General features: G+C 34.9%; 1 long non-coding RNA gene across 1 annotated transcript; it reads left to right on the forward strand.

Moving 5' to 3' along the window:
* The first annotated feature begins 645 nt into the window (after window positions 1-645).
* Window positions 646-22,538, forward strand: LOC113496815. The gene is made up of 2 exons (XR_003400847.1): window positions 646-1,128; window positions 22,415-22,538. It is a non-coding gene; the product is annotated as an uncharacterized LOC113496815 (long non-coding RNA).
* Window positions 22,539-23,219: the final 681 nt, after the last annotated feature.

The following is a 23,219-nucleotide window of genomic DNA, read 5'->3' on the forward strand; positions in this document are numbered from 1 at the left end:
TGTGTGTGCGGCGACGGTGGAAGGCAGTTTAATCTTCGTTGTCTGTTATCTGCCGGGAGTGTTATCGCGGCGTTGCGTACTGGCGTATGTGCGTAACGACTGAACGCCACGCCCCCCAACGTCTTCCCAGCGCGGCACTGTTAAGATGCGCGCGCATTCCATTTCTAGCGTTAGGGTGAGGTCACATCCGCACGAGACTGGCGGCATCTTTTTATCAGGTCGTAAAAACAGTTCGCTCAAATTTGCTTATATTCTGATTTTGTTAGCTCGGTTTTGATTTGGATTCTATTTTTATTTTATTTATTGACGGATAGGACTGGTATCATCTTAATATTCGCTATTCATGATAAATGTCGATGAATTAAAAAATACCCTCTGTTTTTCATCAATTCAATTTTTTTCAGCCCTTACTCTATAAAAGACTGCTAAATATTCAGAGGTCAAATAACTTGGAATTGCAATTTCACCTTAATCAGAATTTTGGTCGTAATGTTCGCATTTTCGTGTAATAAAGAAGCCAACTCATAAAAACAAATGGTGCCCCCTCAACCGTCGTAAATAGTCGTTTGTACTCGAGATCGCATGTGAGCGCGACTTAACACTGTGTCGTTCGCGTGATGCGTTGGAAAAATCTGTAGCTAGAATCAGCAGCGCAGCGCCGCCGTTCGGTCGCCGAAACTAAACGTAGTACGTCACGCGTCGGACGCCGGCGGCGCCATCTAGCGGCCCGCTGTGAGCGCCGCAGCGCGCTCCTCACCTGCCTCGCGCGACATTTCTCCGTCGCGCTCGCACCAGTGCACGTAGAAATAACCTCAAAATTCTCGCGTACCAACCAATCACAAAAATATTGTATCTCGCAGTATTAATAACAGTGACTACTATCTCAAAGACGGTTAACAGTGTTATAAATGTGACGTAATCCCGTCACGGCTCTGGATTATCCCTGCAGTGTTGCTTCATAGTGATTTTGGCGAAATCGAAAGTTTTCAGGACGAATGTTCCTTTTGGTGGGCTGTCGTCGGGCAGCCCCAAAATTTTGTGCCAATATGTGGTGGTTTCTATTATGTGTTTTGAGCGTTAAAACATTGACAGTATTTGCGTCGAAAGGCAATGGAACTGTATCCGAATGTAAGTAACTTTGTTATTTATTTGATTGTTTATTATTGCGAGAAAAAAAACAAAAGAAAAATGAATATGAATTTAAATTGGTTGTATGACAGCGAAGTAATAAGTGGTGGTCGAGTTGAGTAAACAAATCGGTTTGGTATTTATGTAAATGTTTGATCGCGCGTTCTTTTTAACAGCTGGGAACACTTTTGTCTACTGCTCCGTGAATGCGCTAACTAGCTTATTCATAGCACAAACAGGTTTGTTACGTAGGTACTACCTGACGTAAACACGTGCTTGACTTTTAATACCCAGTTAAATGTTTATGTTTTTTAGGAAGACGAAGATAACAAAAAATCAAACAAACAAGATAAGATTCAAGTGATAAAGTCACGCCATAGCTTGCGATGGCTAAAATGATATGACAACGTCCATTTATAGAAAGAATTTGAAGTACATTGCATGAAACATTTATATTATCTATAATATCTATACTTACTATGCATCCTTATCAATTTTTTTGTCGATATTATAGAAAAATAACTAAACCTAAATTTAAATTGACCTAATTATTTATTACCTTCACTATTTTCATTGCAAATATTTGAATTAACATTCAATGTGAATATGTATAGATTTAAGCATTAGCATGTTTTTACAATTACTCTCTGTACAGTTTTAACAGTTAAGGTCGTGAAGCGGTTTGCAAGCTGTTTTCATGGCTAGAACAGATGAGTTGGAATTATAGCCAGATATAATGAGTCAATCGTATGACAAAACGCAAACAAATGATGTTTGATTTGTTTTTAAACATTTCTACAGTAATAATAACTCTTTGCAAACAAAAAAGTAACCTTTATAAGTATTTTGCTTCAGGATGGGAAAGTGTGATTTTTTTTAGATCCCTAATTGGCCATATTGAATTTTAAGAAGAATTGCGTATATTCGACTGGTTTTTTATTATCCAGTAATGAAAAATATGAAGCATCTACTACAGTATTTTTGCCATAGTCAGTAGCGAAAAAAAGTATGTATAGTTTTCGAATTTCTTTAAGATCCTGTTTTGCCCATCAATTGAAAATTTTTCAAATGAATAACAATAAAATACTATAGTGCTTCTTCTTATTATAGTGGTAATGGTACCGGCCAAATCCTACTGTCGGTTTAAGGGTCTTCCGATGAATAGTCATTGTGACGCCAACGTAAAACAATAATTCATTAGAAAATCGCTTTAGTGCCTAATTCTCAGCCATTGTCTGAGGCTAAAGCCGGCAGTATTGTAGTGATTTTTATCACGAATAAACCGATTTACTTTGTTATTTCTTAGTATTATCTGGATAAATATACCGGTGAATAGAATGTCATTACCAGTATGGTAATTTAAGGAAGTCTTGTGAGCGTCATAATAGCATAAATTATTGAGCGTGAGGAGAATGTTGTTGTTTGAACGAGAAACAAACTAACCAAGAACCAGTTATTATAGTTATGCTGAGAAGAAAAAAACGAACAAACTCTCGTTTTCTTCAAGAACAATTAAAATCGTCAATAGTATCAAAACGATATACGATTATTGGTTTAACATGACGCGAAACAACGTTTATACTTAGCCAAGGTTAGTGCTTAAACAAGCAACTCAAGGCCTTGCGGTTGATCCGTCGCGACGGGCATAAGTGATGTATCGACTAGTTCATGCAACTTGTAATTAATACCTACTATCTCAGAAAGTTTATCACAGATACAGTAGAATGCTTAAGAGCTATTCCTATTGACATTATTTGTGTCATCTTCATAATGTATTGTTATGTTATCAGACATTTGAGGAGATATCAGAATCTACTTCTGCTGATATTATCTTAGTGAAGTCATGTAACATATCTGAATATGTCACGCTTACTTACAACAATACTTTACTACGCACGTCACGCCTTGTATCATTCTGCTTGATATATGCATTTTGTAGTGGAAAAGTGCCAGAATCCAAAAATAGACATCCACCAACAGACGAAAGTGGCCGTAGACATTATGGTTTCCTGAATCAGTACAAAGTTCAGTAGTTGTGGCGGGTAGCCAATGTCCGAACATATTTTCGCATCATTGTTTACTATTTTTTGTACATTTAACCTTCCGACGGCATATCATGAACATGTTTACAGTGCAACAGCGGTCAGTTAATGTGACATGGAGTTACAACCGCTAAATGGGTGGTCGAGCGAAAGTAGTAACACTGTCTCAATTTTGGCACGCCGCGGCACAGCTGACGCGGCGACCATAAAAGTCTCGCTGATGAAAGAGCACAATCCCATTGTGATGGCTATAAAACCGGCTTTCAGCCCCGAGGAGGTGTCATTATATCAAAAAATGGAAAACGAATCGCACTTGTCGTGCTCGGCAAGATTTTATTAGAGAAACTGCCGACGCAGAGAATTTGTCAATCGAGGCAAATATTTATGTGAATTCGATTCCATTATAATGGAAGCTTCAGGCATTTAAACGATTCATGCATCAGCATTTTTCATCATTCATATTATTAAATCGCGAATTTCTTTCTCTATTTGTTGCCTTTTACGATTGTATTCTTGAGTGACATCGTACATCAGGAGGGTTATAACAAGACCGTGACTTGATTGGTCACTGAGCGCAATAAAATGCATACAAAGTGACGTTGAGAACCCCAGCTCGTAAGCAATGATTTACAGTTCACTTACCGTGTCCAATGTGACATTCTTACTATTAACACTGTCATTTTATTCCTCACAATCTCTGCTGATGGCCGTTTAGATACATTATACACATGCAATGAACATGTGGCAACAATGGCGTAGAAAACTAAAAATAAATAACATGAGGATAACGATGCCGTTGAACGCTTAGAAGAGAATAAGAAATCTAGACAACGAAGTTACTGTAAAGTGACTGAGCAATATTATGTTATAGCAACGTTATTACATTCCGAACGAACTGCTGCAAATAAACTTAACTTGTTTCTAATAATAGTGTCAATTAGGTATCAAGAGCGTTCGAGATGGTCCACGTAATTTCTATTGTTTAGTAGTTCTGTAATAAAATGCTTGCGATAACAATTAAGCGCTTAATGTGGTTTGTATGCTCTACTTCTAATACTAATATATAGAATAATTCTTATTACTTTAGGTCTAAGAAAGAAACCAATTTCGAGAACATTTTTTTTTCTTGTAATTTATTCGTCCAGTACCTAGATAGAATTGGGGTCAAGTACATTGTCAGTGCGGAGGGTGCCAGCTGCAAAGCTCGAAGGGACAACAGCCGATTAGATAAGAACCCACTTTTTGCCTTCGAGTTTAATGAAGGGGCACGATCTGCAAACGCAGCACGTTGCTGACGATTGTTAGGAACGAACTATTTTGGATGTTCTTAGATGAGGGAAGGACTTTCGCTTCAATTCTCATTCGTAATAGAATACCCTCGTCTTAATAAAAACTGTGGAGGCCTAATTCTTTTTCAGGTTTAAACATTTGTTTTCTGGAACAAGAAGCACAAGATCGCCTCTGGTAAAATGCCGATTAACTGTTAAATATGTAAATTGGGAATATTTTTGAAAACCCATATGAATAAAAATTTCGTGACATTCTAAGAAAGTTATCAACAAGGTCTGATAACATCTGAAAATTTTAAATGCCTCACCTTGAATATGGATGAAACAGATAGATAATGTTATTATAGTAGACAGTAATGTCGAAAATAGAGTCAAAATTATAGTGGTCCAAAAAAATCTACTTATTAAAACCTCGCTTGGCACCATTGATAAAGATGGTGTGAATAAATGAAAAAAAAGTATACTAATGTGCAACTCTAATGGTAAAATTCTAGCGAGCTACTGCTAGTATTAATATTTTATAGAAAATCTTATGACAATCAAATGGGAAATATATAAGGAAGAGTTTGAAGCAAGAAGTGTTTACGAAAATTCTTTGGAAATAAATCCAAATAATTTTATTTGTCGGCAAGATAAGATAAGATGTATTTGAGCTAAGAAAAATGGTACAACGGTTGTATAAGACAGGTATCCTCCAAGGGACTGTGTAATGGATGAAGCAAGCACTTACAAAACTGTTGGCTTTTTTGTATTTGAAGAAGAATAATGTAATTCTTCTTCAAATATAAAAAGCTAAGAGTTTCTCTGTTCTACGATTAAAGACAGGTCTTTAATCGTAGACTCAACAATATGTTCAACAATATGTTTTTGTGACTGTTTCAAAATGACGTAATTGTTTTGTTTCTGCATTAAGCTTCCGTTGGTAGATGTTTCATTAGTAATGCTTCCAATTTCGGTACGCATTCATATTTGATCATATTAGAGCTATTAATAGGTTTGAACAGATGTTGTACGTAATACGTTTTTGGCGGAACATTTTCTAGGAAGTTTAATTGGTTTTCTGAATTACTAACACGAAAACTATAAACTTAACAATCACGGAGATTTAATGGTAAAAAAATCCTACATCTTCATCTTGAACGCCGCTCCTCATACGGTATTAGCCGGTACTTCCTTACAAGTAACAGCTACACAGAATTTCTTGGTAATAGCAAAATATAATTTTCCCCGTCCAATATCACCGCAACAGTGAACCCACAGCCATCCATTACTTCGTGACGCACGATGAGGGTCCCCAAATTGGTTATTTTAGCGACTGCGTACCGACGCTCTGGTCCGACAAATTCACCAAAGAGTTTCACACGATACCGTAAAACCTATTTTAAATGGGAAGGCTTTCCTTATTTAACGTTCAAATGAATCAAATCAATTTAATCTAATGATTGATGATCGCGATAAGGCGTCCTAATTTTTACAACGATGATGAATGAAATTTTGTTCGGCGACCTTAATTACAGGTGTGTGGATTAGCGTAGGGTTAAAGGGTTAAAGGAAATATTACGTTTCAGCTCATCATGCTTCAGATAAATTTAGGATACCATCGAGTTTGTATGACGTACCCGACCTTTTCTTTTTAGGTAACAATTAAGCAAATAGGACGTTTGCTGATTTGTCAGTTTTATTTCCTTGTTGTTTTCTTACTAAACAATTGTCTTCAATTCATACACATTTGTTCGAAAACGTACTGTTGCAAACTAAGCTAGATTTTTATTTTTGTAGAATAAACAAGAAATGCAAAATACTCGTAGTTGGTGTGGGTTCTCCATTTGACCTAGTTTGCAAAGAAATGGCCATCGAAAACGGAACACATTGTTATTTTTCGATCAACCTTTTTCGAAGTCCTTCTGAAATTAATTCCTTACAAAGGATTCAAAAATGTTATTTGAAGTCCGACAACATAATTGCTTGTAACATTTACTGTTCCTTTTGGGCCTCCACATACCTAAGTAAAATTTCTAACATTTTACTAATATTACGTTCCTAAAAAGTGTCATACCAAAAATAGTCGGATAGTATAGAATATATATAGGATAGAAGCCATTACCAATTCCCTTAAAATTACTTGCTAAAGAAAATTCTTAATAGTATGAGTGTAACAAAAAACCCTAACTGTCCATAGTTTTTAAATTTAACTGTATTTTTTTGAAGAAATTTCAACTGTTCAACTTAATTTCTAAAAAACAATCTATTCCGTTGTTAATTTAAGATTCAGACAAATATTAATATACTACGTTTAATAAATTTCCTGACTAAGTGAACAGCTTGAATATACTCGTAGTTGTATCCAAGTTAGTCCCAAACCTACTCAACTCTTCCATTAATTGCAAGCAAGTTGTATCTGTACTAGTTTTGTTAAGCACATGTGCTGCTACTTCTTGTTTGTGATTTGTTCTATACACTTGTGTTAGGGGAAATTCTCTGTTGAATACAAATTGAATTATATCTTCATAGTAATTTTCAACTTTAATAACTCTAAAATGTCTTTCAATAAAATAAACAACGAATTTTGAGAGATTAGAGCTCATTTCAGGAAGTCCGGTCAAATTCTTCCAGGGAATAAAATCTAGACCTGGCTGATTAAAAATTAAAACGCTTTCTGCAGTACTAACATTTTGTGTTTTTCCAGCTAATAGTGACTGCTTTGCAAAGCCTTTTGCTTAATTATTTCATGTCTTCCTTCCCTTCATCACCTATAAACCAGAACTCGCTTCACTCAGTACATAGCCTAGCTAGAAAATTACGTACCCTCGTGTATATTATAAGCATGTCATAATTATCACTTCTAGTGTGTGAGAATCGTGTTTCCTAGATAACTGTTTCTGTATATTTGTTTAGTGTTTATTTTCTTTATATGATAATTACATTATGTAATTTGCATCGCACATTTCTTGGAATTCATGTACCTTGGCATTTCATTGAACGTAGTTAGCGTATTTTGTAATTCGGTTTTATATTACCTATATTTTTCATTATTGTGATCTACCGAATCAACTTTTTAATATTTGTGATAGAGTAAATACCAATTTATATTAACACTAGCTGTTGCCCGCGACTTCGTCCGCGTGGGTAGAAGATATAAGTTATGATTTATACCTGCCCTATTTTTTTCACATTTTCCATTGTATCTTCGCTCCTATTAGTAGCAGCGTGATGATATATAGCCCATAACCTTCCTCAATGAATGGTCTATTCAACACAAAAATATTTTTTCGATTTGGACTAGTAGTTCCTGAGACTAACGCATTCAAACAAACAAACTCTTCAGCTTTATATAATAGTATAGATTTACTACGAAAAGGATCTTGGAGCCTGCTTTTGAAACATTATATCTTAAATGTCGGCTATCCACGCTACCCAGTAGACTAGTAAAGTGGTTTCATATGCTTCTGAAATCCTGTCATAGGCTTCTATACCGAAATATGTCCGGTAAGGGACTTGACCGGTTTATCCATCCGTCGGCCTGCAAAAATGCGTTATCTCATGAACTGTGATAGCTAGACTTTTCAAATTTACAGGCGATGCATGTCTGTTACCGTTGTAACAACAAACCTAAAAACAATGGTCCAGATGAGTAACAAAGTTGAGTAAAAATACATTTGTGGCTACGAGAGCGACTCGCAGTTGATCGGTTTTTCCAAAAATGTTATTTCCTCATTCGGCTTTTGTTTTTGCTAACAGTCGTAGGCATCGCATCTAATGTGGCTTCCACGACATTATCATTCATATTATTTGACGTTCCGTTTCTGACCATACGATAACCGCTCAATTAAGGGTCCGTGCCAAGTCCAATGCGACACTTAACGTTGACCTCGATTCTGTATTGGTCCGTTGTCATTAAGCTTCACTGCCGCTGCCCTTTGCTATGTCGATGATACACATAGACGGTTCTATAACAGGGGTTAGATCGGAAGCTGTCTCCAAATCCTACATTAGAATTTAAACCTTTTTCTTTCGGAATAAGTTCTAGTTTTGTTTGGATATTAAAGTAGTTAAAGCCATTTAATTCTAAGGAGACGATTTGGTTCCAATCATGTATTAATTGCGGCCGACTCGAATGTCCAGTACATTTCCGATCAATGGTTTATTTTTGTTGCACGTGGCTTGTATCTGTAAAAGGTTTTTAAAAATTGATAAAGGATTTTCTCTTCTTTATTTTCCCGCAATCGACAGCGGTCCTTTTAATGGTCTGTGGAGAGTTTCTCTGATTATATTCATTATACTAAACTTATCGGTAGTTAGGTGAAGGATAGACATATTTAAGTACGCAAGTACTTGTCTGTTTACTTTTTTGAAGACAACATTTGCAATATGTTTAGATGTGAATAATTTGGCTGTGTAGTCAACACAACATATTTGGCGCATAAAATTACCACGAGATATACTCGATTGCGCGCTGTAAATAGTTCCTAGTATCAAAATAGTTTCATTACACCATCATAGTTCCAGATCTTCAATTTAAATAAATCAATGAGAACAATTGAAATCTTGCTGAGACCTCTTAAACAGATGGTTTTACACACTTCGAGAGCTTGTTTAAACTCCAGTCTTTGTGGGTTGTTAGCTCCTTTAACACAAACTTGTTGTTACAATGCTCTGTGATGACTTTGTAAGGTCGTTTCAGAACTATAGTTAATAAAGTTCTGAACAAGTTATTCATACTCACTAATGAGCCAACTCATACTAGATTTCTCTCGGCTTGTTCTCAATTAGGCCGATTCAGAGAGATGCTCTAGTGGCTTTCATTATAATTTCTGTAGTTCTGAAATCTTTGAAATAATAATTCTTGGATCCAGTTTTTTAACAAAGCCACAAGTTCGATGGAAAATGTAAATGTTGCAAAGAGTATGGATGAAATATGTGTATAGTTCGTTCTATAGCGCGGTTGAAAAGTTCTCCACAAAACTACGCCACATATTTCAAGCCTTAATTTCGGGTTTAAATAAAAATGCTGAACTTAACAACATTCCATTTATTGAAAACTGGAAACAGATTTGCAAAATAATATGCTTTTACAATTGCTTCGTGCCGTCGAAAGAGAATGAGACCCTGGTTGCTAATACAACCGAGATAGAAAAAGTAATGTGTTCAACACAGATGCAGACACAATGATGAGGATATACAAATACACAACATAATGTTGATGTTATAAGCGAACACATATTGTAGCACTATTATGTTCTCTGCATCGTGATAAAGGATAACGATGTGTAGTTATATTTCATTCATACGACTATATTCTGATATCAATGAGAAAATTTGATTATTCTTGATGGTGATGCTTACGCTTTGTGGTTGCCTTTATGAAATTATGTTGAAAGCTTGTGAGTACGGTCTCTCGTTTCGGATAAGGCTTATATAGTTCCCATATTTAGTTATATTATAGATTATAATGTATTTTTATACATAACATCGGCGAATGGAGCGTAATTTCTCGGAGGAGTAAAACGAAGCCCAAATAACGTTTCTTTGTAATTCTTTCTCGGGGATTATATTTTTGAAGCTGTCGATGGGTACTTATAAATCCTGTACAGTTAAGTAAGCTACTTTTTCTTGGACTTTCGTGAAATTTTGAACAAGCCACTTCGCAAGGCGTGTCGGCGTATCTGAAGGAAAGTTTGCGCATTAGCGGAACCGGAAAAAGGGGATGAAAAAGTTGACGACAAGTTTTCCCAGAAAGACACTAAAATATCTAGGCGTTTGCAAAAGTTACGCCTTAAGTTAAGAACAAAATCTTTAGGCCGGATTTCAGACGTTATTAAAACTAGATGTTCGACGTTTCCACGGAATTAACTTGCAGTTAAGATTGTCTTTCTGTGCTAGCTTTGAAAATAGATCTGGAGATATTTTTGCTTTAGTATCTTGAGAATTCTTAAGTTGCTTCCACTAGTGGATGAGAATAGAGGAAGATGAAAACAAATATGTTCAAATTATTGCATTACAAGCTTAATTAAATGTAGAATCGTAACAAAGAACAAATCAATCACTTGACAATAAAAGGGATTATATTTAAGTGAAACTGAAAATGCAGACGTTCCGAAAATGAGCAACTAACGAGAATAGTTAAACGGACTGTAATTTGCATACAGATTGGCTTTCAGGGATAAACGCTCCATTTGTATTCAAACGCAGGAACCCAGCTCAGTGGCCGACGAGCATTTATCCAGTTTAGGATTTAAATCGGCCACAGTATCGCCTGCTTATCGATATCATGTACTTCTAACCTCTTCTGTCACTCAAATGCTACACAATTTATTCCTTTTCTCCTCAATTCCTTTTAACCTCATTTTGGCTGCCCGCCAGTTTCCCTTTTTTTGGGCATCGAATTTGGCAGGCTGTTGTTTTTAAATTTGTTTAAAAACTTATGGATGAAAACTTTTATTCGCTTGTACAACGATGTTGCCTTTTTTTAAGCTAGTGGAAACTACAAAAATGTTGCACATTCTTTTAGATTGTATTTGCTACGTTTAAAGAGTATTTAAGATGACTGCTAGCTTTCCAATTGATTTCTGGCAAAGGATGTTTCTTGAAATCATTGAAAAACTCAGCTAATCAAAATATTTCTGCAAAACAAATTGAAACCCGGAAACTTATTAATAGCAAATATTATTATACAAAATTACCCATTACGTTGCTCTTCCTCTTTGTATAATTAGAATATGTTTCTTGAAAAAGAATCGTTTTCAAATCACATCTTTACATCTATGATCCACTAGTGGTATAATTTTCCCAGTTTCTTTTTTGCAGGAATTGTATAATTACATTTAGGTGAATGCTACTGGATCACCCGACATAATCCTCTTACGCTGGTGTCTCAGGTAACAGATTAACCGTCGTTCAGTCAAGGAAACAAAACGTATTTGTTGTGCTTTGTGTACCGTTTGTCAGTTAATATTTAGTAGGTTTTTTTTAATTTTAAGACGTCAATTCAGTTTTTTTCTCCTCAAAAATGATGTTTAATTGTATTTTTTTTTTTTTTTAAAAACCACTAAGGAAACATCGCATTAAGGATTTCATTCCTTGTGTAGCGGGGTTTTCAATCACATATTTGCTTTGTATTTAGGTATAATGATTTAATTTTGTATTTCCTTCATTAGACACATTTTAAATAGGGAAATATAATTTATACGATAAAAATGACATTAATTTATTATAGTACGTCAATTTGTATTTGATAGACAAGAGCGTGATATCCGATTATTTTGCGCAGTGCCTATATGATTTTAACGTCGGCGAATTAAAAAAGTTTGTACGATGATTTCATCTCAAACAAGATAAGACGAGTAAACACGGCTATTTGAATAACAGCGTTTGGTTTGTCAAAGAATCAAGTCTTTAAATATCTTGTGAAGGGCGAACAACTCAAACTTTATAAGATCGTACTTTGTTTTTAAAGACAATTTCTCACAATAATTACACTACGACACTGGCTGGTTTCAGTGTCAAATTTGGACATAAAAGAAAAAAAAGAATTTTATTTTTACAAGCTGCCTGTAATCCATAGCCTTGTCTTCTAAGTGGTAACTATGGTAACACGATATAGCCATTATGAAACAATACGCTGTTGAGGTGAATGACACGCCGGGTCAGAGACAGCCGATTGTGACGTGTGTCGGGCAGATCGTAAAATAGACCGAATTGATGGACACTCTACATATGGCCGTTGTTTCGACCGATTTTCCTAAAACTTAGCTATTTTAAGATATATTCCCGTTAGATAGTAATGCGAAATAAATTGTGTTTGTGTTACTCGCTTTTCTACGAAATAAATGAGTCTTTGGTACTATAGAATATTGAATAATAATTAACGTTTCTCCCTATCATTGTGCTAAATTGGGACTTATTCTAGGAATAATCCGAAGATAAAATATTGTTCTTTAATTGATGCTATGAAACATCTCAAATATTAGACAAAATAACAAACATTAAGAACCTAATGGATAATGAGCTTGTTAGGATTTTTGAGATAGTTAAGGAAAAACGGTAAAATGAAGGGATCAGACATGTGCTTTTTTTGTTACTATCGTGAAACTGAAGTGTTATTGCTGAACGACGCACCCTTCAATAAGTTTCAAGGTCTATTCCAAATACTAACGAAACAGATGGAACGTTGAACTGAATATTCAAGGAGTTTCTAATTCTACGGAGGCCATATTTGATATATTACAACATAATTGTTCAGGTTATTTCTTAGTATATTCACTGATAGCAATTTCTTTCTTTTAAAACACGACTATTAAAGAACTATCTTACACGATGTTTGTTTGATAACGAACCTACTTACCTACCTTACCTATGAATATTAAAGCTAAAATCATAGTGTGATTTTCATTTATCACAGCTGTCACTCGCCTAGTATCATTTCATATCGCGTAAATCTACGTTACACGTTATTCTATTGCGTTTGAAAGAAGATAAATGTTTGGTGTTATTAAATAAAGGTGTCTCCTACCAGAAATTTGTCACCAGGGACCGGCCGGATACTCATTGAAAGGGTTTTTGAAGGGGTTTTTTTAAGCGCTTCAAGAAAAAACCCTATGACATATGTTACACCTTCGAACGGATTACTGTAACCCTGTTCCGAACAGGTTACCCTTTACTACCCTGTAACACTGTAACAGGGTAACCCACTCCAACCTAAGACAATGCAATATGCACTCTTTATCATAGACATTAGTTTGAAAATAGTATAACCACGAGCGCACGTGACATCTTACCGCCCAGCGGCGCCATTGTTGCATTTACCGAGCGACTTGTAAACATGGAATAAAAATCATTGTGGATATGATCTTACAGTTTAATTTTGCTTGTCGCACTTTTCCAACGTTGTGATATATATTTTTCGTGTCTATACTTGTAGACCAGGGTCGATAATTTTTAAAACCAAAAAAAAAAAAATAGTAGGATGAAACCCATTAGAAAAGGAGGGGAATATTATAAAAATGAAAGAAAAAATAATTTACGGGTGATCTGAGGTCGGGAAGGGGGTGGGAGTGACGTTTGAAGAGTAAAAAACGGTTTTTATCGATTTCCGGCAAAACTAAAATTCGTATCGAAAAAAGTCAAATGGCAAAGTTCTAAAAGAAAAAGATCTAAAACTTTTGTGTTTACATTTTTTTCACATAACCTCAAAATTTATGTGAAAAATCTAAAAAACCAAGATTGTGGTTTTTTATTTTTATCTTTTACAAAAATTTATTTTTGTAACGAAATTTGGTGAAAACTTACTTTTTTGTGTCCCAAATACGCTGTAATTTATTTGATTAAAAATATTTATTTTTTCACCTTATTTTGAATTAATATAAAAAAACACTCTAATTTAAAATCGAAAATTCACCCGTCAAATCTTCTCAGAAAATGCAAAAAATGAAAAAAAAATTGTATTCGATTTTTTTTTTAAATTATTATAAATAATTTCATCTAAAAAATTTGATCTCATTTTGTGTTCAATAGACCAATAATCGAGGAAGGTTTTAGGCTAGGTATATAAAATTACGCTGCAACTAATAGGAGCGAAGATTTAATGGAAAATGTGGCAAATACGGGGAAAAATATTAATCTTCGAGGGCTTTCGTTCAAAAATTCCTAACTTATATCTTCTAACCACGCGGACGAAGTCGCGGGCAACAGCTAGTTACCTATATGACGTTTCGCGCGTAGGTAGTTTGTCCGAGAGGCGCGAGTCGCGGCGCGACGCGTCGGCGATAGAAGAAAATCAGCTGTAGTCTTAGTAAAGCAATGAGGGGCCGCTAGGGTGCAAGTATGCAGCTCAAGTTTAGTGGGTAATTCAGGGTAACACGAATAACCACGGCCCCACAGACATATAGTGAATTAGAAATAGGATTTTACATATTTTTATTATTGTTTATATTTCTAATTGTTGTTATTTACGTTATCATAGACTATTGTCACATTTGTGTCCATTTTTAAAGTTATTAAGTGTAAAATTGTTGAACTATGAAAGTTAATGGTTACGTAATAAGAATTGTAAAATTGACGTTTTTTACTTTAAGTTGTTTTTAAATGTAAGGGTGAATATCTTATTGGAAATCGCCCAGAAACGCCAAATCCGTTGGAATTTTGAAGATCGGCCGTCGGAGTAAAAAGTTATGAACAAATGTGTAAATGACTCCAATAAGACGGCCGGTATTTTGGTGTTTCTGGGTCGATAAATAATAAATGTAAGTAGTTAAGTCCTTTAAAAGGTATTATTTAAATGTAACTAACTATATTATGTGATAACAAACTGTAATATTGTACATCAGATGTCAATTTTATGAATAAATAAAGGTTTAAGAGGTTCGCCAAAGTTAAAAATAAAACTAATAAGATTCGTATTGGAGTGGCGCACACGGCGGTAAAGTCTCGCTGTATAAAAGCAGCGGGGCTTTCCGTCGCAATTCAGTCGCAGCTCAGCTTCGGAACGAGACACACTAGACATCACTCAAGAATTATTGGCGAATCTCCGAGCCGTTTTTTGGAAGATTTTATTGGCGTTTTCTTCAAAATCCTCTAGTAGAGACGTGGGGTGTATGACGTCGCACCTCGGTACCTCGGTACCCTCTTCAATTGGTTTCTCTAGTTTACGCACAGAGGGGTGCGTGGGGTACGTGCGCACCAGCGCAAGCTACGCACGTACCAAACACTGTGGGACACCGTCCCCGGGCAGTCGACCGCCGCGACCGTAGTCTAACAGCTACCTCGTGGCCATTGGTCGACCGCGCCCAAAACACTACCAAAATTACTTTTGTTTACGCCAATAAACCTTTATTTTCTGACTAATGTTCATTTATAGAGTTTTAGGAAGTTTTTCGTATATTGTTTTTGTAATAGCCCGATATTGCTATAAGATAGCAATTTAAATATTCGAAGAATCTTTCTGATTCCTTGAATTTGCCGTGAGTTACGTTACTCAGTATTTGAATGTTTGTACATGACGAGGGAGTATCTTCAAATTATTATTTTCCCGAAAACGTGGGAGCCAGTTTCCAGTCTGTCGGATTTACCAGGAATACTGCATTACGTATAGCTACTGCCTTTCTGACCTCCATAACCCATTTTAATGGGTAACACAATATTCCATAGTCTGGTTGTCAGAATTGTTACGAAATTAGAATATGAAGGTTCTGTCATAAAACTACTGAATCTGTACAAAGAGGCATTCCAGAGGAGGATTTTTTTATCACTTCGGTGGTTTAATGAATAGGTATTAATATAATATTGGATACATATTTTTCATTGCCTGCAAGGCCGAAAACTTTAATTGATCATTTTAGAGTTTGACTGGCCTGTTGGTCTAGTGGTTAGTGACCCTGACTGCTATATCGGAGGTCGTGGGTTCGATTCCCACCCAGAAGAAATGTTTGTGTGATGAGCACGATCATTTGTTCTGTGTCTGGGTGTAATTTATCTATATTATGTATGTATTTAGAAATATATAAGTAAGTTTATCAGTTGTCTGGTTACCATAACACAAGCTCTGCTTAGCTTGGGATCAGATAACCGTGTGTAAAAAAAAAAAAAAAAAAAAAAAAAAAAAAAAAAAAAAAAAAAAAAAGAGTGAATAGAACTCACGCTTGACGTTACGTCGTAGATTTTAAAACTGTTTATCATCCTCAATTTAATTTTATGTGTTTAATTCTATGTATTTAGTACACTTTAGACCCATTCGATGTTTCTCTTAACTCTGATCCATGGAGTGAAACAAAATAATGTCAATTCTCTTCAAATAAGTAATTTTTCCATCATAAATACTTGTTGAAGTATCACTTGTTTAGGGGAACTGCTCTCAACTTCAGAAACTGGGGTAAAACCGAGATAAATTACTTCAAAACTTTAGACAGTAAACCAAGTCACGCTTATGTCACCCACATATTTGCCACTGTCTAGTCCATCTTTTGTTTTAAAGTACATTCCACCAACTAAAATAACGTTCTATTTTATCACTCTAATAAGAGGTTTATTCTATTATAATTTGATAAAATGGTACCGAGAAAATAATTAAGAATTGCCGAATTGCCCACCTCTTCAGTCTTTCCTTAGTTTTTTAATTAAAACAATTTAAGCCCGTCGAAATTCTCCGCCGAGTAGGACTGAAAATACGCCTTAAATGAACCCAAATAATAACTGAAAAATTTCTTAGGTTACTATCATACTTAATTAACCTACGAAAAGTTTTGGGGAATAGAATTTAATAAGTGGTTTTGAAGTTGAAATTCTTTGTTTCAGTTATTATTTTACAAGCAAATATTAACTAGACACTGATAAATTTGGAACAAAATGAAGCAAACACTTTTATATAAACTGAAAAGCAGAACAAAATGAGATTTCTCGGAACGGATTTTTTTTATGATTACGTTGGAAGATTACATATTCCGCGCATGAATCGAACCCTTTGTCTGATTGACTAAAAAAATAAACTTAAAATACTAGCGTTAAAGAGTCCCAAAGGAAAGGGATAATTGAATGGACACTAGAAATAGGGACAGAAGGGACCAAACCTAACATTGCGAAAAACCCTTGTCTCAACCGAGAGTCAAATCGAATAACAAATAAATGTATTAGTTCTAGTTGGAGGTCACAAGTTTCAAATGCAGTAAATTCTAATTGGGATATTCCAATATAAATCCAATTGCTACTAAATAAGGTTTAATTTCAGTATCGAATTTAAGCGGTCATGCAGGTAATTTTAGTACATGATTAGAAGGGATATTAAGGTAAATGAATGAAGCGACGCGATTTAGACAAATGACGGCCTGTACAGTGTTGTTCTATTGTTGGAGTACATGTAATAATTTGATGAGCTTTACTAAATGGTTGTGGTACAATAACGTAAATAACTTGTTGTGGAACATTTCAGCTGTTGCGAAATTTTCCGTCTAGTTAATTTAAAAATGAAACATTTCCATTAGTAGTTAGTAGCAATGTATTAAGTATCAGGTATGTTTATAAGCTAAGTATATTCATAGATGTTTTGCAAAATAATATAAACTACACGTGTGTGTAAACAAAACAAAACATAATATTATTCCTGATCCAATTTCCTGATTCTAGCTATGTCTAAACTTCTGAGTGGCAACTGAGTGTGCTTAAATATAAATAAAATAGTTATTATTCACGGCTCAAAGAAGAATTCTAAATTTAAAACATCTTATGCTTGGCTGTTTACAAAATCGCCTCTCAGTCGCCTTAAAAAGTATAATTACATACAGGTTTTAACAGAATCATTTCATTAAAACTGGACAATCGAACTGTCGCTCGCATCGCGCAGATTGAAAGCTATTGGGCAGAATTTGTTCCCTAAAACAACATGGAGCGTTCCCCGTAATGTACGAATTTGTCGGACCGGTCCCCCTAGTCGAGCGATTTGTTCTCAATGGGACAGACACGAGAGCTCTCCATTCAGATTGAATGTCAGAGCGAGTACGCCTGCTTCACAAGCGGCCACACGGCTCGCTTTTACTATAACAACCCTTTGCCTAAAGTAATGAAATTAAATTAGAGTCCCCTTTCAGCCCACTTTGACTCTATGATATTACATATGCCATTAAAATTTAACGCATTTCGTCTCTCATGTATTTACTATGTATGTGTGTGATATGGTTTTAATTTTGAAGCTTGAAATTCTTGTTAATGTAATGTTAAATTATTTTATGTGGAGATGAAAGCCTTCTGAATATGATTATTAGTATTAAGTGAGGTAGAGTTTCTTAGAAAATATTGTATATTTCGCAGATTACTTTTAACGATTAGTACATCAAAAAAAAATCAAGAATCTTTAATTCTACCTACATATTTTGAAGTAATTTTAATAAATACGTAATATGTATGTAGAGAAGCATTATAGTACCTAATTATGAGCTTGTTAAAATTAAGTTGCGTAGGTACACATGAAAGGGGCACCTAAGTAATTACTACAGTACAGCAAATTAATTAACTCTGCTAAAATATACATAGAAAAAGGATTTGATGTCCTTGAGAGAGCCCGCAGACTGCAGACTTTTAGTCGGCCGATAGTTTGGTCGGGTTGGGTTGCTAGCGCGCACACTGTACCAAATAAATAGTCGAGTTGGTAGTGAGTGCGCAGACCATTTACAACAGTCGGCCTATTGCTCTGACTTAATCGCTCAATTAGTAAACATATTTTGAAGTGAGCGGTCGTATAATAAAAGTTTCGAGAAATGTTATTATAGCTCTTATTCAACGAAGGAGAAGAATTACAAAAAGAAATCGAGAGTGCATCCCATCCACAGTGATAGATTATTAAAAGGAAAGTTGCAAAAAAAATGTTACTGCACAGCACAGTATAACTGTAATTGTGTAAATATAATCTGGGAACTATTGGAATTTATTAAAGCCCTCAAATATGTTTTATGGCTTAGTCGGCCGACTAAAAAATCGTCATGTGTGCGCGTGTGGTAGGGAGCCAATACTGATTATACTGTCGGCCGATGGTTTGCCGACAGTTTAGTTTGAATTAAATCGGGAAGCCCATCAAACTTGTTTATCGGCCGATACCATAGAAATCTAAATAATACTTGTTATTTAGATTTCTATGGCCGATACCAAATCGTCATAGTGTGCGCACTTGCTTACATCTGCGTACTGTTTAAGAGCCCGACCAAACTATCGGCCGATAAAAAGTCTGTGGTCTACGGGGGCTCGAGACTGAATAATAATGCACATTTTATAAAGAGAAAAAGAAAACATAATATAATAAAAGTACTGGCAGCATACAAAAGATTAAAAAAAATATGTTGTATTTTTTACAATAGATCAGAAACCCGGACTTTAGCAGAGGTTAAAAACAGGACCATTTATTTTAACAACATCACATCAATAAAAGAGCCTTTTGTTAAAAATATATATCGAATGATGCAATCTGCTGTTTCGCTATAAATCAATAAGTACCACGTATGTAAATCATTGATTGGAATATACCGTGAAATGTACGGGACTATGGAACGGTTTCGCTTCTCGAAAATATTACAGCATAAATCAACTAGCGGACAACGAAGATAGCCCGATTGTATTGACCGCGTGATTCCAACCATTATATAACGGACTTATAAAGATTGTTTATCCTTATATTTGTCATATAATTCTAGTGAAGGTTCCTAAATGGCGGGACTGTTTGAATTAAATTAGTACATGTTTGGGTGGCGCCTGAGCTTACTATGTCTAGCTTGGTTCTATAATTGTTAATCATTTGAAATTAAATGAAATGAAACATTTATTCTGCAAATAGGATAGACGTCTTCAGTTTTACATATATATTTTTTTAAGCTAGCTGGAGTCGACTATTTCATTGTTTTTATATTTCTAAATTACGTTTTCTAGATATCGCTTAAATCAAGCGATACCTACAAAACGTTTGATCACACTCTAGCTTACTGTGGCTTGCCAATTTAGGTATCAATATTTGAAAACCAGATTTTGTCACGATATTTTTCCTTCACCTTCTTCAGAGGAGTCCTAGAATAATTAAGAAAGCAAATAAGTAACTTTGAAAGTCACACTACTATTTGCCTTAGTCAGAATGGAACCTGAAGATCGTACATACAAATCCTACATTGTATAGAACCGCAAGCCACCACGATATTAAAGACCGTCTAATATCATGGAAATATACAAAGAAACATACATAATACAAATTAGCTGTTAGAGTTATATGTTAAGTTATAATAGGCCATTTTCCTGCATGTATCTTGAATACAAGAGGGCGTTCCGCTGTTATGAATGTATCTTTTTATACTAACAGATAATTGTGATGTTAGCAAAAATACTTTTTGTGTTATATATTGATATTTCGTATCGTTTGTTATAGTATAATATTAGTAGTATCCTGTGTTCGGAGTCGAATCTATAATGATTACTATAGCTATTACTTTCGTACCAATTATTTGAGAATGTTACTCTACGTCGTCTAAACATTTTCTCGTTTTTTCGGTTTGTGACTCGTTATAAAATTTATATTCTCCTGCTTGTATAATATTACAAGCGCGAAAGTTTGTTTGTATGGAGGTTTTGTTCCTCTTTCACGAACAGGTAATTTATAACTAGGATTAACACATATACGTATTTGTATTCCGATTTTATGTTCCTGTGGAATCAATTTCAATTGGTAGCGGGCGGGTTTGCGGGCAACAGCTAGTCTGTTACTGTGTACGTATGGCTAACATCGATAAACGAACATCGCAGTAATTCTCTATAAATTTTCCTCTCAACTTGTTTTTGCAACTGATTCATAAAAACACCAACTAATCTAATCAACTATATCGCCTTATCTAACCATGATTTATTTTGCAATCTTATATTTGGCGTTATTCACACTTGGATTAAAGGGAATTTCAATCAGTAAAGCTTTAAATTCGCACTATCTAGTTAATCAACGGAGTATTTATAATACTTACGTCGTATTAAATTAATTACCGTCGTGTAATAAATAATGTTGCCGCCATTTTGTTATCAGCCCGTCTATTAGTCAACAATTACGTTATCTTATCGTTACACTTGAATGTTTTATTGTTTTCGTTTAATCGAACAAGGAATGATTGTCTTGGTCACCGGGACTTAAAGATCTTTGTTTAGTGCTATCGCGGTTTGAGGCCCAGTGAGATCGGAGAAAGTAATATCTTTATTAATTAGGAGCAGTTATGCGACTTCGTTTGCGTGGTTATGACGATAAGAGTTTTAAAAATCGGTTATATAGTTTTGGAGTGCACGCATCTTCTCCCTATTTTCTTTTGTCATTTCTGCTCTGCTCCTATTATTTATAGCGTGATAGTTGATAATTGTGTAGCCTTAAGCAATAAATGGGTTATCTACACACTTAAAGGAGTTCAGGAATCGGACCAGTACCTCTTAATATCGGATAACAAATTAACTCTAATTTTCAACAAAATTATACTATGGATTCTTATTCGTTGGCCTTGATAAATCTCCAAAATCCATTCATTTTGAATATTCGTGGAAACCTAAAAGTATTTGAATGGCAATTCTATGCAAGTGAAGCGACAAACAAAAGAACATTTACATAATAATTGATTTATCTATTTTGTGATCGCAATAAGATAATGTAATATAAAAATATACAACTTGCGAAATATAAGAAAAATAATCTGTGTTTAATATTCATATTAAAAACAAAATTAAATATTAATTCAAGATTATATGTAGAATAGCAACACAAAAGCTTTTAGTTCATGGAGATAAAAAGTTCGTTAAGCCAACATAGTATTCCGTCTACAGTACGAAACTTTATCCAAAGCCTTTAAGCTTATACCGTGATGGAGCAGAAAACACAACTTCTAAATGTTCGGCCCGTATTAGTAAATAGGACGTCATAATAAGTCATACAGCTAAACAAACCAACTTCATAAATAACTGAAACTTTTTCGCTGTTACACTTGACGAAAAAGTTTTGACTGCCTACAAAGCCATTTGGCAGTATTTCTGTCACTTTCATTCTAATGTTGAACTGATACAACAAGATAAGGATAGCATTAATCAAAAATCAAATAATGTATTACTTTAGGACACCGAGTACGAATTACGTTGAACAATAGTTACATACATCAATCTTTGTGCATTTAAAATTAGGAAAAATGACTTTCAATGAATTAAGAGGAATGTCACTTATAAAACCGACGTTTATTATAATTATGACGTAAAACAGTCGTTAGGTAATCGAAGACAAATGACATTTGACAGCAGGAATAGTAATAAATTAATGTTTTAATAACTGCGATAAAAAGACAGCAATCTTTGGCTGATTGTATGAAGGAAGAGCGCAAATTAAAACACTGTTACGAGTAAGAGATCTAGATTTAGGAGTATCGCCTAGTCTTTGACTTACTCCCGATATTGTACTTATGCTCTGTATCGTGTTTGTTTCAGCAATATGCTCCCTGAAGCAGTTCCAGTGCGCCAACGGCCAGTGTATACCGATCATGTGGGTGTGCGACCTCGAGAAGGACTGCGAAGATAACTCCGATGAAGAAATTGAGGAATGCAAAAAAGGTAAGTCTAAAATAGGAAAATCAGATATCAGTTCAACTCGCGACCCCGGCTCTCGTTGAGTACAACACTAGTCAGGCAATCCTGATGAATACGTGTGACACAGACTTCCGTATATTAATTTAGGTCAAGTCACCAAATTCCGAGCAAAGAGTTTGGCTTCTTAGAAAAATTTGTAAGAAACCAGGATAAAAACAACCAAGCGATTATTGAAAATTGCGAAAATGTATCACATGTGGTAGTACTTACGGAAGTTGGGCTAATAACGTCACATGTTGCTAAAACGTGAATTGATTTAATCCACGGCTTTAATATTCCTCGTAAAGAATCGACGTTATTTTAGCGCAGTTTAAGTATTCTTTATCTAGTGAATTATTTATTTGCTGCGAAACAGGTGTACCTATGCAATTCATTTGCTAGAAATGTGTAACTATAACAGTGTATTCAACACTACAGAACATTAGAGCAATTAAGGGCGCTCATTATTATAACTATCAGCTAATATTATTTTATTATAATGAGGGATTTTGGTATGATACGAGTAGGTACAGCGAACAAATAAAAATATTCGAATGCACAAATAACCGAGTAGGACAAGAATTAGTGTGATCCACAAATGATTATTCTGAAACTGGGTGTCGCACTACGCGCATGTACGCATGTAACTTGAATTTTAGCGAAACCC

The sequence above is a fragment of the Trichoplusia ni genome, chromosome 8 (assembly GCF_003590095.1).
Source record: "Trichoplusia ni isolate ovarian cell line Hi5 chromosome 8, tn1, whole genome shotgun sequence".
NCBI classification, from domain to species: Eukaryota; Metazoa; Arthropoda; class Insecta; order Lepidoptera; family Noctuidae; genus Trichoplusia; species Trichoplusia ni.